The sequence below is a fragment of the Carcharhinus amblyrhynchos genome, chromosome 2 (assembly GCF_965287045.1).
Source record: "Carcharhinus amblyrhynchos chromosome 2, sCarAmb.v2.hapA, whole genome shotgun sequence".
In the NCBI taxonomy this organism is placed as follows: Eukaryota; Metazoa; Chordata; class Chondrichthyes; order Carcharhiniformes; family Carcharhinidae; genus Carcharhinus; species Carcharhinus amblyrhynchos.
The window spans coordinates 53,547,454-53,565,666 of NC_137325.1; positions in this window are offsets into that span (position 1 = coordinate 53,547,454).

Genomic DNA, 18,213 nt, shown 5'->3' on the forward strand with positions numbered 1-18,213 from the left:
TTTGAACAAAGGGCACCTATTGAGGGGTCCTGCAAGTAAACCCAATAAGGGCTTGCTTTTCAGGCTTCCAATGTGATGGCTGTCCTGCCCAGTGCTGTCTGAATATCAGTGGTGACATGATGAGACCCTGAAGTGGGCATTAATTGCCCACTTTAGTGTCTCAATTAGCATCCAAGTGGGAAGGCTGTCCACAAACCTCCCCATCCCAGATTTAATCAGTGTGAAGTTGGGGAGGCAACAGTCCCCATCCAGTACTCTCCCACCTGAATAAATGCTGTGACATTTCCAAATTCGCTGCAAGAGGAAGAGGGAGGCATAAGATTCCACCCAATATATCACTGAAATGATGCAGGCCTCTGTAACACATGACATAAGAGAAGACTAGCCGTTGTAGTCTAATTCTGCCAGAAGACAGTCTGAGAAATTTTGCTAATTAACATAAAGGACACAGGGTTGAGTAGATTCTTGAAGAATGTTATGACCAGTTGAGGAAGAATGAACTGGCTTCCCTTTATTCATCCTCCTCAATTAGACACAATAAAGATTTTTTAAAATTTATTTGTCCCAATTTGCCCCATCTAAATCCAAATGTATTTACCTGCAAATAAGGAGCCAATCAAAGCAGGTTTTCTTGAGTCAAAGCAAATGTAAGTTTATTCTTTACTAAACCCTGTCAAAAATAATAAAATTCGCAACAACAGAAGCACGCACGGGTATCAGAAGTATGAAAAGTTAGAGTCCAAATAAAAGTTATTTTAAAATTAACCTATGGGATGTGGGTATCACTGGCTAGGCCAGCATTTATTGCCCATTTCGAATTGTCCTTGAGAAGGTGGCAGTGAGCTGCCTTCCTGAATCACTGCTTTCTATGTACATGGTACATCCACAATGCTATTAGGGAAGGAGTTTCAGGATTTTGACTCAGCGACAATGGAAGAACAGTGACATATTTCCAAGTCAGGACGGTGAGTGACTTGGAGAGGAACTTCCATGTGTGCTTTTCCCATATATCTGCTGTCTTTGTCCTTCTAGATGGTAGCAGTTATGCATTTGGAAGATGCTGCCTAAGGAACTTGGTGAAGTACACAAGATAAAGCATGGCATAGATGGCGGTGTTGGATTATTTACGGTGTCCAAGTAGGAGAAAGTATTGTGAAGGATAATATTATTAGACAAAGCATTCCTATGGGACTATGAAAACGGGAATGATTTCCATTAGATCACAATATGCTGTTTTCAGAATTTAAAATTAGTAGCTGCTATTTCCAAAGAAATTAAAGTGAAAATAGCGTGCTAAATGAATAATGACTTCCCTCTTGGTGACGATTAATGTCTCATTCATCTGTTAATTTACACTGCATGGATATGGATAGCATAAAAATGAGAGATGATTCTAACATCAGTTCAGGGTGTGTGCGTGTCTGTGTGTTTGTGTGTGCGTGTGTGCTCACGCACGTGTATGCATACATGTATGTGTGTGCGCATGCATGTATGCGTGTTTGTATGTGTCTTAGGCACTCTGGTAATATTATTAAAATGTTTTTCCAGTGTGTTGCCATCTGACTCCAGTAGCCTGCATCACTTCCCATTGTGTTGCCTGCACAATCCTTTTCTAGGCCTTTCTGTCCTGGATTCAAGAAGCCCTGACATGTTTGCCCTTATTGCTACCAACACTGCCTCCATGGCACTTTCAGAGGCTCTTGGAGCTTTGACCCCGCTCCAAACTGAGTTCTTTATCTACCAACTCTCTCATTTTCCTTGGCAACAGTCTGTGATTAAGCCAGTCTGTTCGCAATCTTGGTGTCACATTTGGTCCTGAGATGAGTTTCTGATTTCATATTTGTACCATCACCAATACTGCCTCTTTCCACCTCTGTAACATCGTCTGATTTTGCCCCAGTTTCTGGTCTGAAACCTGTCTCAAGGCTGAAACCCTTATTCATGCCTTTGATGTCTCCGGAGCTGTGGAATGTCCTGACATGGCGCACCCATGGCCAGTTCATGGCATTAGATACCTGGTTAAAAGATATAATTCTTCTCCTAAGTGATACCCCAGCCACTTGGCGATTGCCAGATGCCAAATTGGTAGCTGATGCACTTCTGGGGACAGCTTGGGCATGCAAATTTCACCCAAAAGACCGCACAATTTAAGCAATTTTTCTCCCTTTGTTATCTATATGATTAAAGCTGTGCATCTTGGCAAGAAAGACGTCTCCCTGAAAGCTTTATCATAATTTACAATCTACTCGACATTGCTTACAGTATAGACTCAAGTTCTGTGAACTGAAATGTTCTGAGGCATTTCTAAACCTAGACTGAATGCCTGGATATGGCCAAAAATGATGAACATCTCAGATGGGTAGCTTCAGTCTGGCAACTTGCTAAGTTTTCACAGTGAGTTTCTCAGTAAGACAGTTTGCCAAAAAACTGGAACTTTCAACCTTCATAACTCCAACACAAGATGTGAAAAAGGGAAACCTAAAAGGGCAGAAAAATAAAAAAAGCTTGATGAACTGTTTTGAAGGCAAGATCTTCTGAGATACAGTAACTTTCCCATTCTCCAGTAATCCAGGAGCAAGGCTAAAGCAAAAGACTGGCAGATGATAGGAGCTAGTTATCTGGCCTGATTTTATATGTGCAGATGTATTTTTTCTTCATGCCTGTGTAGATAAAATTTTAAAGGAGCTATATAATGCAAACTATTAGTTGTGCCCTATCGCAGTGGCAGTGAAAGCATAACGCAAAACAGTTGAACTTGCCGTTATTTGTAAGTCAGGTGAATTGTAACAATTAGTACGTGTTTCCTAGCATATAGTCTGATGCAAACTGATTGGATAAAAGAAATATCCAATGAGCCAATAGCTTGCAATTGAAACTAAGCTGTAAATTGCCAATTTGAATATTTTCCCGAAAGTAGATCAGGATTGCTAGAAGCAGGAAGCTCTTTTTAAGAATACACTCCTGGATGTTTTACTCCAAAAGTAAGCAAAGGAGAGTGGACCTGTTTGGATTTGCAGTAAAGGATGACATGGCAAATGTCCTCAGACTGTTACCTTGGTTATCTTGTCAACCCATGTGAAGTCTTACCCAATGGCATAGTCCTGGGAAGAGGTCGGTGGATAGGGGAATTTCACTTAGTGTCAGTGTCACCTCTGTCCAGGTGGCACAAGTCACATTTCTAAGAGCCTTGGTGGCACCCACATCCTGGAGTCTGTGCCCTCTGCCTTCAATGTCCTCAAGAGGGCGTAATAGTCTAAATCCATACATTTTTCTTCCTAGGCTTGGTGCCATACTCTGTTGCCCTCTGGGTCCAGATGGTGTATTTGCAATCATAACTCAGTTGAAGCCCAATGAAAATATTGATATGGCACAGGAGTTTGTTATATACTTTAAAAGTAACTATCTGCAGTGATGTGAAGAGAGCAGGCAGTCATTGGATAGTTTTGTTTTCAAAGAACCATCAAAGGCACAATGAGCTGATTGTTGTCAAAACCCAATCTCTTAAGCTTTTAAGGAGAACTTTCCACTCAGTTCTGATAAATGATTGATAAATTGAGGGGGATGCATACCAGGGCTGGTGTGTTTGTTCTATTGTAAGGGGCTCCTGCATTGCCCTTTGAGAGACAGTCCATATAAAATCTATTTGTGGTTCATCCAAGATGAAACTGCATCTAGTGTGCAGTATAGGTTCTTTGCCAGTATTGTATAGTCAGCATTGTAAGTTGAAATAGACCTGTATGATGATCACTGGGTGAAGTCCTTACCTTTCTTATGTATTAATATGATTGTAGCTGCACTAATTGTAAAAGGGAGAGTCAGTTGTCTCCTTCATATACAGTCAGTGTTTCAGTAAGAGTGGATTGAATTCTGAGAATTGGGTCTGATTTGGCAGTATAGCCATCAATTCTGAAGCTTTTTACTCCTTGTTAGTGGTCAATACCTTTAATCTGGATGTTGAGTGACTGTGCATTTTCCTGGGAAAATTAGGATATCGAGAGATTGAATTGGAATTATGTGGCTTTTGTCTGGCATGACCTGGTACTTAGAAGAAAAAGCAAGGAGTAATTAATGAAATCTTTTTGAGGTGATGTAGACATTCATCTCAGTTAATTGATGCAATGGTCATGTTATGCATTTGATGCTAAGGAGTGTATGTGAAGCGTTGTCTTGGCATACCGCTTAGTTTAAAGTATTTGGCTTTGGTAACATTTCAGCACCTATTGGTGAAGATGTATAATTCCACTGTGTCTTATACCAGAGTCCGTCTGCACTCTCTGATTCAAATCTGTTGTGTTACAATTCTAACATCTTCACTTTTTTCAGCCATCTGTGAATCTGCAGGCATCCTGTGTTTGTTAGAAGTTTGTCTCATTGAGGATGGTGGGGCCATGTTAGATTTCAACCATGTTCACTGTCCTCTCCATATGTGGGCTGAATGTTTGGCGTACCAAGATGAGTAAAGTGAAGGAATAGGAACATAGGACTCAGGAACAGGAGTAGGCCATTTTGTTCTGCCATTCAACAAGATCATGGTAGATCTGATTGTTGCCTCAACTCCATCTTCCTCTCTGTTCCCCCATAACCTTTGACTCTCATGTCTACCAAGAATCTATCTAAGTCAGCCTTGAATAAGTTCAAAGAGCAGCCTCTTCACTTGGCCAGTGCAAGAGTATAAAGTGCCCTAAGCGATCCTTCAGCCTTGTGCCACACCCAACCCCTCCCCCACTACTCCCTTTAGCCACACAGTGCCATGTGACCTGTTTGTTTACTTATCACGCTCCTTGCATTAACAAACAAGTACACAGGTGCAACAACACACACGTAGAGAAATAAGAGATTCAGCAGAACACGCTCATTTGCAATTATTGCAATGCATTTCAATGAGAAAAAAAATTCTGAGGGGAGAACATGCCATCCTTGGTTAACTAAAAAAGTTAAAGATAGTATGAAACTTAAAGAAAAAACATAAAATTGGGCAAAGTTAAGTCTATTAAAGATATATTCACTAGAGTTTAGAAGAATGATGGGGATCTCATAACCTATAAAATTATAACAAAACAAGACAAGTAAGATGTAGGAAGGATGTTCTTAATGACGGGGGACTCCAAAACTATAACCATTATGTAATCTTAACCAATGCAATCTCTCCTTGTAAGTAAGTCCTGCCATCCCAGGAATCCGTCTGGCAAACCTTCGCTGCACTCCTTCCATAGCAAGACCATCCTTTCTCAGATAAGGAGACCTAAACAGTCTAAGGATGTGGGGTCGACAACTTAAGACAATTAAGGAGAAATTTCTTTATCCAGACAGTGGTGGGCCTCTGGAATTCTCAATCACAAAAAGCAGTTGAGGCCAAAATGATATATGTTTTCAAAATTTAGATATATTTATTGAGGCTAAAGGATATGGGGGAAGAAAGGAACAGGTTCCTAAATTAGATGTTCAGCCATGATCATAATGAATGGCAGAGCAATCTTGAAGGACCAAATAGCCTACTCCTGCTCCTATTTTCTATGTTTCTATTCAAGCCATTGGCATAGGAATGGTTTATTAGCAATAGATACCCTCGTTATCACAATGGGACAAGTGGTTCCCTTTATCCCATGCAACAGTTTACAGTGATGGAAATAAGTCTTCAAAATAACTGGAGTGCTAAACCTTGCTCTACAATGAATTCACAACAGGTAACTTTGCAGTTTGTATATCATAGATTATCCAGTTCAGTTGTCAAGCAACAACAAATTGAAATGAACACTTGCTAGATAAAAGAGGTGTGAAACAAATCTGATCATTGTCACAGCATTTCACTGTTGCCCAACCGTACATTTCTCAGCATTGAATCATTTATTATGTACAACTACTTAACTCTTCAAGTATGGCTTGCAAGCTTTTCTTGTAAAAAAAATAGAAGCCAACTTAGAAAGACAAAAGGCTGGAAGTTTTTCCTATCCTCAATATCTTAAATTCGAAATTCACATCTATGTTTTTAAATTATTTCATTGTCTTGAGCTCCCTATCCCACATATGGATTTTGTTGTGTTCTTGTATGTAATATCTAGTTCCTCTAATACTGATCCTTCTAACATTTCTCTAACTCTTACTCTTTATGTTCCACTATTGGCAGCTGTTCATTCTTATGTTCTGCTGCTGCAGCTCCTGCTTTCTTTCTATAACCTCCTGAACACCATCATTTTGTCTGCTTTCAATACCCCATCTTAACCTCCATTTCTTTTGACCTTCCTTATGCGTCATGTTCACACTACTCTTTTTCTCCTTCATGGAAAGCACTCTGAGGCATCTTCCAGCATGTTAATATAACTTGTTGGCATTGTTGAAATATACAACGCCTGAAAAGAGGCAAACTGTATTTCTCTTTCTAGCTTTATCAAACTGGGAAAACAGAAGTGAATCTATACATGTCATGTACATTTATATGGTTTTCAAGTTTATTGAAGCAAGTGTTTTTTCTATGATAAGAAATAGTCGCTGAGGTAGTGGGGTTGATGTTGCGAGTATGAAATTTCAAAATCATCATCTGTTCCTCACTTTCAGGATGGTGTCTACTCAGGGCTGCATGCTTCTGTTGTGGGTCTTCATTTTTTAAAAAACATTTGTGGGACATGGGCATTGTTGGTTGGCCAGCATTTATTGCCCATCCCCAGTTGCCCAAAGGCAGTTGAGAGTCAACCACATTGCTGTGGCTCTGGAGTTACATGTAGGCCAGACTGGGTAAAAACGACAGATTTCCTTCCCTAAAGGACATTAGTGAACCAGATGGTCATCAGTAGATTCTTAATTCCAGATTTTTTATATTGAATCCAAATCCACCAGCTGCCATGGTGGGATTTGAACCCAGGTTCCCAGAGCATTAGCTGAGTTTCTGGATTAATAGTCTAGTGTGATAATACCACTAACCCTTTATGTGATTAAGCAGGCTGATTTTGAACCCGCAAATCTTTGGGACATCCCCCGAGGCAGTGTGATCCAGAGTGCAGGATTTGCTGCCTTTTCTTTCCTTCTCTATGATTATTCTACCTCAAAGTGTGATGCAGTTTGATGGGGAAGTTGTTGCCATTCTGAGTGATTGGTAACAAGCTCCTTCCAGTCATTCAAGCAGCTGCCTTTAAAGGAAAGTTTTGGGGTGCCTTTGACATTTTTCCTTTGTTTCTTCCTGGAACATAAGTTTAAGTTTATTTATTAGTGTTACAAGCAGACTTGCATTAACACTGCAATGAGGTTACTGTGATAATCCCCTAGTTGCAACATTTCGGCACCTGTTCAGGGACACTGATGGAGAATTTAGCATGGACTGCACCTAGCCGGCTCATCTTTCGGACTGCTGAAGGACATGGGGAGAACATGCAGACACTGCAGACAGTCACCCAAGTCGGGAATTGAATCTGGTTCCCTGGTGTTGTGGGGCAGCAGTGCTAATCACTGTGCCACCTGGAACATTAACCATTTGTGAGTGAAGAGAACAAGAGCCGTCAGGAGCTCCCCCACAACCCATTGCCAAGTAAAAGAGACAGTGGCAGTACAAAACTGGCTATGGGACAAAAAGCAGGGTTGGCCATAAATTGTAAATACTGCAGGATGAAGAGAAATATACACTAGTGTTCCTCAGGGATTGGCATTAGAGACCTCTGCTCTTCTTGATATATATTAATGATTTAAACTTGGGTATGCAGAGCATCAAATAGTTTGAAGATGACACAAAAGTCAGCAATGCATAAATCAATGAGGAGATACCTAGACTTCAGGATGACACTGACAGTGTAAAATGCACAGATACATGACAGATCAATTTTAAACCTGAGAAGGTGAAGTGGTCTGTTTTAGTAAGAATGAGGTGAAGTATTATGAATAAACTGTAAACACATGGTGGAACTGATAGACTTTGGCAAGATGTGTACACAAATCTTCAAAGATGACAGGATAATTTTGAGAAGGATGTTAAAGAAACATAGGGCATCCTTAGCTTTATAAATAGAACTACAGGCTGCAGAGTGTGGCTCCATAGTGGCTATATGTTCAGCACCAGCAGATACCACTTTGTGCAAAGTATGGCCTGCACTATACTGCATGCACACATTTATGGGACAAGCAATGAAGATTCCAGTTTGTGGAAAGTATAAGTTGCAAATGTTAGTAGGCTGCTCTGGAAGTGTACAGAATTGACAGATTGTGATGCCATTCAGTGTCTAGTGCTGATTTCATACTGGAGGTTTAATTTCTAACCTCAGCACTTGAATTAATGCTTTTTCTTAACCTCAAATAGCTGAATAGTTATTCAACAGCAGGAAGGATTCACCCCGTCCCACCTTCATCATACTACTTGAGAAAATCATCAAATACTTTCAGATTTGGGGTGGTGATTGATGTGTACTGGAATTGTAAACATTTTTGGTGCTTTGTACTCTTTATTTATTGTTAGTGAAGTCTGCAATGAGTCTTCAAATCGTGCAGGTGCTGCTTCTCACTTCAAGGGATTTGCATTATTATTGGGTTCCTGCCTGGTCTTGCGAGAGCCTGATCAGGCCAGTAGGGTGGGTCGGGTGAATCGTGATGGGTTTGCTACCCAGTGGGCATCCCAATTTAGCCCCCACCCCTGATTCAGCGGGCATTGGAATTCCCACTAGCAGCAAATGGGCTGGTGAATCCGGCCTATGAGTATTATGGAAAAGATTTTGTATTGCTACATATCTGCCAGAAATGTGGTGCACAGTGTAAAGAGTTAAGATGTATTCTGGTTCTGTTTATTAGTTAATGTGAAAGTACCTTTTCTTCACTTCAATGTATTAGTTGCCTGCAAAGTAGTATTTGATTTATGTTGATTTTAATTTGATTGTAACATATAAAATTTCATTCTGTTTATTTCTATTGATTTCTGAGAATCTCATTTATGTTTTTGAATGTTATCGTTTTCAATGGGGCTTGTAACACTTGTGGCAAGTCTGTTCACCTATCACAGCTGTGCTCATGAACCAACATTGGTTAAACAGCACTTCAATTTAAAATTCCCATCCTTGATTTCAAATCCTACCACAGCCTCACCTCTCCCAATTTTTGTAAGCCTCTCCAGCCCCACAACCCTCCAAGATATCTGCGCCGCCCTAATTCCAGTCTTCCGAACAATCTGACTTTAATCATCCACAAATGGTGGCCATATCTTCAGCTGTCAAGACCATAACCTCTGGAATTCCATCCCTAAACCTCCTTGTCTCTTTACCTCTCTTTCCTCCATTAGGACACTGCTTAAAACCTGTCTCCTTGACTAAGCTATTGGTGATTTAACCTAATGTCACCTTATGTGGTTTTGTGTTAAACCGTGCCTTATGAAACTGCTGTGAAGCACCTTTGGACCTTTTATTACATTATGAACAGTATGTCAGTACAAGTTATTGTTGTGATTCATTCCCTGAAAGTATTACAGGTGTGTGACTGTATTCAACACATCATGCATTTCAGGTAGCTGTCAGGAGGCCTCTGTTCTGCATCAGACCATTGTATTTCTACAATTTGAGACCCTTGTCAAAACAGAGCATTGCCACTGGATGAAAAAGACTATCTGCTGGCCACTTGACTGCGGACTTGAGTGCACAAACGAGTGCATGTGAGCAACAAGCTATACTGAGAGCTATACTGCCACACAAAATGTAATTGAACAAACCATTGGGATGTTCCAGCAGCACTTGCACTACCTGGGCCGCTCTGGGGGAGCTTTGCTGTATTAGTCAGCACCTGTCAATTCCTCCTGTATCTCCTGCAAAGCCTCAATATTATGAGGGCATAGTCCGTGCCACCAGGAATATGGCAGGCAGTTGAGGAGGAGGGAGAGAAAGGGAAGAAGTAACTAGCACTTCCCTTTCCTGACAGGGCAGCCCACAATTGACTTATCCGGCTGTGATACCATTGAACAAAATCCTAATTCCCCATTCAGAACTTGCTTCCCTTCTGTTACTGATCATCACAGTGAACTCTGAATCTCATTGCTGAAATAAAGTCACCAGAATAAGTAATCACCCATGCTCATTCCCTTAGTGTCTGTCCTCCTGGCAGGGCAGGTTGTTGGATTTCTGTGGGATACTGCAAACCCCTTTGAGCACTGATGTGTGCAGCCATGATGGCAGCAGTCTGAGTCTACTCATGTGATTTTGCATAACCTCAGTGAGAACAGTTTGTAGACATTAGACATTGGGTGATTTTTGCTTGCGCTTGTTGCTGAGTTAGAGATGGGAAATGTGTTCCCTGAAGACCCAAGTTTAGCACGGCCTCTACTGAGTTCCCCGGGTCCTTCTCCTACTTCTGCACACAGCTTCCCCCCTCTGCAGCTGATGCTCCATCTCCCTGTTGTGCTGTTGCCCAAGAGAAACTGCGACTTGAGTGCCCCCGTTTGTAAAATCAGACTTTCTGCTGACAGGCCTTCAAACTCCACTGAACTGCTTGGAAAAGTCCAACATCTCTTCCTCCTGATGCCAACAACTTTTCAGAAGGCCTCCAAAAACCCATTGCACAATATTTGCATTAACCCTGCAGCAGCAAAATAAAATCAAAGGTGCCTCACCTAAAACTCTACAATGAATCCCATAAATAGAGCTCCTACAGAGGTCATTTGTGCAATTGGATTCATGTTCACTTTGGAATGTTTAAGAGAGAGGCTAACCTGTGACATCCAAAATATCTAACTGTGATCCAAATTGGCATTAAATGCTGGGGGAGGCCGCAATCTGCCCACAGTGCCTGCACAACATGCCAGTGGCCTTACAGCATGATGCACTGCATGAACCATACCAGAAGTGACTGGAAGCTGACCGGAAGCTGGCCAAATGTCTTCCTGGGTTCTGAAGCCCCAACACCACGGTTCCACAGAGCCAGATTTAGCTGCCTGGAATTGTAGATTTTAAGGTGGCAGCAACTCGTATAAAATAAATGGATAACATTAACATTAAAAATTGCTGGATAGAAAATTTAAGCTTGAGTTTTAACATTAATGATATTTTGTGGAAAAAAATTGCTTCAAAGAAATCACAATGTTGAGTTTGGTTATTTATTGCCTTACTTTGGTTAAGTTGGGAGTGTAGTTGACAGCAGCAGATAGGGTTAGTGACCTTGGTTGCATTAACTCTTATTCAGTAAACAGAAAAGATGTTGAATTCATTTGCAAATCCATCTGAATGCACCTTCAGTTTTATTGCTGAAATGAGGCATAATATGGCTGAACTCCAAATCCACCATTGTTCAGAATCCACCTCAAATCCTTGGCTTGACTTGCACCATTTCAAAGACACATGGATGAACAGACAGTCGATACTGCTGAATCCCATCAGTGCAGGCAATGATCTTTCAATAGCTTTCAATCTTCTCAAGTCGTTCTTTCTTTTGCAAGTTTTTTTTGTTGAATGAGATTTATTTGGTGCATTGGCCAGCAAGATTTCAATTAAAAATAGAAAAAAATTGAAAGCATAACATAAGGGGATATTTTCTGCACCTTTGTTTTTGAAGTTGATGTAAAAGCAGCAATTGTGTAAATAAATAAAACGTGGAAGAGATAGCTGTGGGAGAGCTGCAGCTGTCAGGTGCAACAATGTTGTTGCTCTGCCTTCTGATTCAAGACAACACATGTCAATGGAAAGATTTTCTTAAATCAGCAGGGAAAGGGACATTCAACAGATTGTCCCCATTTGCTTCATCATGAATTTGGTATCTTTTTGCAAACACCGAGGAACTGTTAAAATACTGGGTGTGTTTTTTTTTATTGAGCTCCAAACGGTGAGGAAGAGGTGAGAAAAATTCCTAGCAAATCTTGAAGATGTGCAACAAACATAGAGGCTGGAACTTTCTGGTTGTTTTCACCAGCAAGATCTTCTGGTCCTGCCGATGGTTCACCCTTGCTCTGGGACGTAGTCATTGTGAAATCCAGTTGATAGTGGCAGAAACGCAAGATCCCACTGTCTTGTGCCATGAGAAGCATGCCATGAGGAGGCCAAGGAGTCCCACCCAGACTCATAATATTAGGAGACTTTAGTTACTCTAATCGATTGAGAAAAACATAGTGCTAAGGGTAGGGAAGGAGAGAACTTTCTGATAGGTGTACAGGAGGACTTTCTTGATCAATGGCTGACGTTGGTGATGGACAGAGACAACTGGCAAATAGCAAGGATTCAGGGGTGGGGTGCCTGCATTTTTCACTTCCATGTCATTTTGCCAATGGCAGGAAAGGTGGCAGACTTAAGTGGCTAGGATAGTGGACCCACAGATGGCATTCACTCAGTGTTGAGATTTATCACAACCACAAGGAGTTCCACTCACTAAGTGTTCAGTTAGTGACCATGCTCAGCGCATTATATTGGTAATTGCCTTCTATACTGACAGCAGACGTGATGCTTCACTCTGTGTCAATCCGCTGTTCCATCAGTTTTTCAGTTACTTTGTCAAATTAAAGGATGGTCACTCAGTGACGATGGCTATTCATCCTAACCTTGACTCATGACTCCTTCCTACAACGCCTCCACACATACTCAGCACCCACAGAATAACAGCCATGTTGCAATGAGGATCATCATCAAGAAAGCAATTAAGATGCTAATGGTTCCTCTGCCTCAACTGCTTTGGAGGGATCACCAATGACTTGCAGAAGTAGGTGACCTGATGCATGGGCAGCCTGCTGCATTCTCCACAACCTGGTCATCATGAGGCCATAACCCTTGCTGCCAGGAATTCAGCAAGCAATTCAGGGGAAGAGAGGGAGAAAGAGGAGGGTGAAGGGAGGAGGAAGCCAGTGCATCCATTTTATGGCTGAACTGCCACTGACCACTTCATTTGGCTATGGTTCCTGTGAACACAATGGCAAATCTGTGTTATACAACAGTTCCGTAGCTTACTAGTCCTCTGTCACTGAGTATCACAGCTACAACCCTGACATAAATGCCTCTGCAAAACAGCCATTCCGTACTAACTTCATCCAACACACCATCTAAAATTACATTGATCTACAACTAGTCACCTTTATGCATTCCAGTACAGACACTAAATTGTATTTTCCTGATCGAGTACTCCTCCACAATGCTATGCCAGTGACTGCAGCAGGTTTGGCGGATACTGTTGAATTTCACTGGGATGGATAGCAAAAACCAAAGATCGGTACAGCACAGGACAAGCCCTTTGGCCCACGAAGCCTGCGCCAATCACATTGTCCTATCTAGTCCAACTACCTGTATCGCTCTATACCCCGCCTGTTCATGTGTCTATCAAGATAAGTTTTAAATGTCACTAACATAGCTACCTCAACCACCTCAGTGAATTCCAGGCCCTGCCACCGTCTGTGTAAAAAAAACTTTCCCTGCGCATCTTTGTTGAACCATTCCCTGTCTTACCATGAACTTGTGCCCCCTTGTGGCAACCAGAAATGGACACAGTATTCCAAATGTGGTCTAAACATCTAATTGTAACATAATTTATACTCAATGTCCCGGTCGATGAAGGCAGGCATGCCATATACTTTCTTCATCACCTTTTCCACCTGTGCTGCCACTTTTAAGGATCTGTTGACCTGTACTCCCACATCTCTGCGTGTGTCTATGCTCCTGATACTTCTGCCATTTATTCTTTAGCTCCCATCTGAATTGGATCTACCAAAATGGATCACCTTGCATTTATCTGGATAAGGTTCCATCTGTCAAATCTCTGCCCAATTTTCCAGCCTATCTATACCCTGCTGTATTCTCTGACAATCTTCATCATGACCTGCAACTTCAACAATCTTAATATCATCCGCAAACATGCTAATCAGACCAGGTACATTTTCTTCCAAGTCATTTATATATATTACAAACAGCAGAGGTCCCAGCACTGATCCCTGCGGAACGCCAGTATTTACGGACCTCCATTCAGAAAAACACCCTTCCACCGCTACCCTCTGCCTTCTATGGCCTTGCAGGAAGCCCTGAGATAGCTCTGGGTCCACAAGGCCCATCTTTGGAGTCGGCATAGGAGAAGGAGCAATCAGCTAAATTTTCTAATCCCAGTAAAGAATCAGTACTAATGGCACGATAATGCTGGAGTGCCATCTTAAGGAATACAAGACCAGTTCAGACACATTTTACTGGTGCCCTTCATTTTCAAGTGTTATTGGTTTTTCTTTCTGGCAGACTAGGCTGGCAGGCTGACAAGTAATGGCACTGCAGAAATTCACCAAAGATCCTTAAACAGCACCTTCCAAACCCACAACCATTTCCATCAGGAAGGACAAGGACAGCAGATACATGGGAACAACTGCAAGTTCCCCTCTAAGCCACTCACCATCCTGACTTGAAATATGTCGGCGTGCCTTCACAATCACTGGGTCAAAATCCTGGAATTCCCTCCCTAACAACGTTGTGGGTCTACCCACAGAATGTAGTCTGCAGCGATTCAAGAAGGCAGCTCACCACCATCTTCTTAAGGGCAATTAGGGATGGACAATAATTGCTAGCCAGCCAACGACGCCCATGTCCAATGAATGAATGATAAAAAAAGCACTAGTGGCAGTGGCCGGAGGATGACTATTGTCGTTCTGAGAGGACATGATCCTCGGAGCTAATGCAACTCCTGTAGATGCTGCAGAAATCTGAGTAATCTACTGGAGCACAGCTTGTTGGACTGCTTTCAGACCCTGAAAGCCCCTTTCCACACTATATGACATAGGAGCAGAATTAGGCCACTCGGCCCATTGAGTTTGCTGTGCCATTCAATTATCCTGCCTTTTCCCCATAACCCCTGATCCCCTTATTAATCAAGAACCTATCTATCGCTGTCTTAAAAACTTTCAATGACCTCACCTCCACAGTCTTCTGCAGCAAAGAGTTCCACAGATTCATCACCCTCTGGCTGAAAAAATTCCTCCTCACCTGTGTTTTAAAGGATCGTCACAGGTATCCACAGCCATGATGTGAGTGGTCTGAAACACTTGGCACCAAGCTGGACTTGCATGGCAGCAAGTGTGGATTCATATCCTCAGTCCAATCTTCCACTCTATCATTGAGACATTGCTTGGCTTCTGCTTGTGCTGCAGTGCAAGTTAAAACATTGAGCTTCAGATATTGTATCATGGCTGCATCCATAAGCATCCTCGTGGAGTTGGCTACTACCTCCATGCTAGAAAGATTAAGCCCCAAGCTCTGAGCAAAACCCAATGCAGATTAAAGCCAAGCTCCTCTATGTTCCATTGACAGTATCATACAGGTTTCTGTATAACCTGCCAATGCACCAACCCCATATGTGTGCATGCCGATTTGCTTTTACAAGCCTCCCATCTTGAGCTGTATCCGCAGCAGCAGGACATGTGTATGACCTCATCTTACAGGGAGCTGACTCCAACACTATTCTTTCTCCTTTTCTGGCAGTAGATCATTTATGCCTCACCAACGTGCAGATCACACTTCTGTGCTATCCTCCATAGTCCACACCTGTTTCCCTGCTGATGCCTGTGAGTGTGAGATTGAGTCAAGGGCTGGGATTTTCCAGTCCCACAGGCAGATGGCTTCATCACTGGGGGCACAGGAAATGACCAACTCTCTAGATTTTCCCATCCTGCCTGCAATGATGCCTGCCAATGCTGGAACTGGAAAATCCCACCCATGATGTTTCTTCTTCAACATTCTTTTGTTGCTTTAGGACAGTGTTTCCCAAATCTTTCCCACTGTAACCACATTTTAATGTGTCAGACTTTGCATGATCCCAGAGTGAATATTGGGCATGGAGTGGCATATGTAAAGCTGCTGAGAAAAGCTGACCCGTCTTTTTACAGGCTGTGACTAGAGCAGCATTCCACCCTCAGAGAACAGACGTTTAAGTCATACCCACTGACAGGAGAAAGACATGAACACTCAAAGGGTTCTGTTCCCTGCTGGCTAGGTGTTGCTGCCTGTGGATATGTATCATGTTTTCTTTCAAGAGAGAGGGAGGTGTGTCAATGAGTGCATGGTGCAATTTGTTTGGATGATGTGCCTGTCATAGTTGGATAGTTGGCAGTGTGTGAAGGCTGTGAGATGTGGGTGTGAGACTTGCAGCCTCAAGTGAAGCTATAAATTTTAGATATTATGGTCGGTATAAGTTGTTGATAAGTGAGTTAATGAAATGTAATGGATGGATTTGTAAGGGAGTGGCATGTTAATATGCATTCACTCATCTTGATCATGTGGGTGAATTCATTCAGCAATGCATGCAGATCTTTGAGGCTGAACTGCTGACATTGAAAAAAACAGCTACCTGCTCCCTCTGCTTTTTCACTGAGTGTGTGGAAGGTCTCCTGGCCTTCTAAGGAAAAGAAGACCTCTCTACATCTATGCACTTCTTGCATTAAGGCCTCTAATCTGTAATGGAAAACTTTTGTGGGCTCTACTTTTCAAAGTCCTTCCAACCCATTTACTTCACTTTCACCACTTCCAACCCCTTTTGCAGCAAGAACACCCCTCTCCTTTAAGTAGTGCTAGCTAATCTTAAGTGGTGCTAGACTCGCACAAACTTGCATCCCCTGCTAAGGCATGCAACAACTGAACACCTGTCGGCACACTGCTATCATTATCATTCTTTGAACAGACACAGATTAATTGCACATTGCCTCCTTTGCCCGCTTTCACATTCTGTCCAATTTTACCTCCAGTTTACTGTAAAATTGAGCTATTTTGAAAAGTGGAGATAAGGAAGAGACCTTTATGATCAGACACACAAATTCATTAGGGTAGAAGGACAAACTAATGCATCTGGTAAAAAAAGAATATTTGGTTACTGTGCTTATAAATACACTTTGGGTAGAATTTTGCACTCAGTGCGCAGAGTGCTAGCCAGGGCAAGAAAACTAGTGTGTCGTTCTCCAGCTAATCTGCAGAGTTTAGTCTCCAAATTCTCCAGTATTCTGCACAGAAAATCTGGATCTGTGGTTTCCGACATCATGCATGGCTCAGGGCCTGATTGGAAACCTTTTTTAAAGGGTGCCCCTGATCTGAGCTAAAACAAAACTACACCCCCCCACCCCCCCATGGACACGAGTCCACAAGCAATCAGACAATCCCTTCCCACAGCCGAGGCAATCCAGGGGAACCCCTGCAATAGGGCTTCCCAGAGGGCCTACCCCGGCTCTGCCTCTGGTATTTCCAGGAGATGCCACTGGCCTGCAATGACCTCAACATGTCCGAGGTCCAGTGCCAAAGGATGATCCACTTCTCCAGGGACATTGTCATCACCATATGCTGGAGAAGTGGGCAAAATATCACGTCCAACTGAATGGTGGCTATCCTCTGCCAATGGCTCTGAAGGTCAAAGTGACCCTCAACCTCTACACCACCAGGGGTTAGTGGGAGTTCAGTGTGGTGTGTCCCAATCTGCTGCCCACAGTGGCATTAAGCTTGTTATCTCTTCAGATGGGTGATGGCATACATTCTGACAGATGAGGTCTGTCAAGCTGAGGGAACCAGAGGTTTCACAGCAATTGCAGGCTTCCCTGCATCTAGGATGCCATCAACTTCAATCATATGACCATCAAGGCACCTGCAGGTGAGCCATATACGCTTGTGAAGCCAAAAAATTTGATTCAATGAATGTTTAGATCATCTGTGACCACAAGGCAGATCTTGCAAGTCCCCCATTACCCTGGTAGCTAACATGATGCTTACATTCTGAAACATTCACAGGTATCAGGGCTGTTCATTGCTTCTGCTCATCTGGATGGATGCCTCCTGGGTGTCAAGTATTCCCTGAAATGGTGGCTCCTGATCCCACTCTGACACCCAATAACAGAAGTGGAAAAAGAGATACAACACGAATCGTGCATTCAGAAAGGTGGTGCTAGAGAGAACCATTGAACTACTCAATGATAAATCACCTCTTCTGCTTCTAAATTCCAATGGATACAGGTTCAGCCTGTCCAAGCTTCTTTCATAGGATAAACCTCCAACCCAGGTATCAATTAATAAACCTTTTCTAACATATTCATATCCTCTCTCATAAGGAGACCAAAACTGTACACAATACTCTGGTTGTGGCCTCACCAACATTCTGTACAACTGTGGCAAAGCATCCATTCCCTTTGCAATAAAGATAACATTCCATGTGCCTTCTCAGTCACTTGCTGCACTTGCATACTAACATTTTGTGATTCATGTACCAGGATACCCAAATTCCTCCAAAGCAGAGTGCTGCAATCTCCCTCCACTTAAATAATATGCTGCTTATTTATTC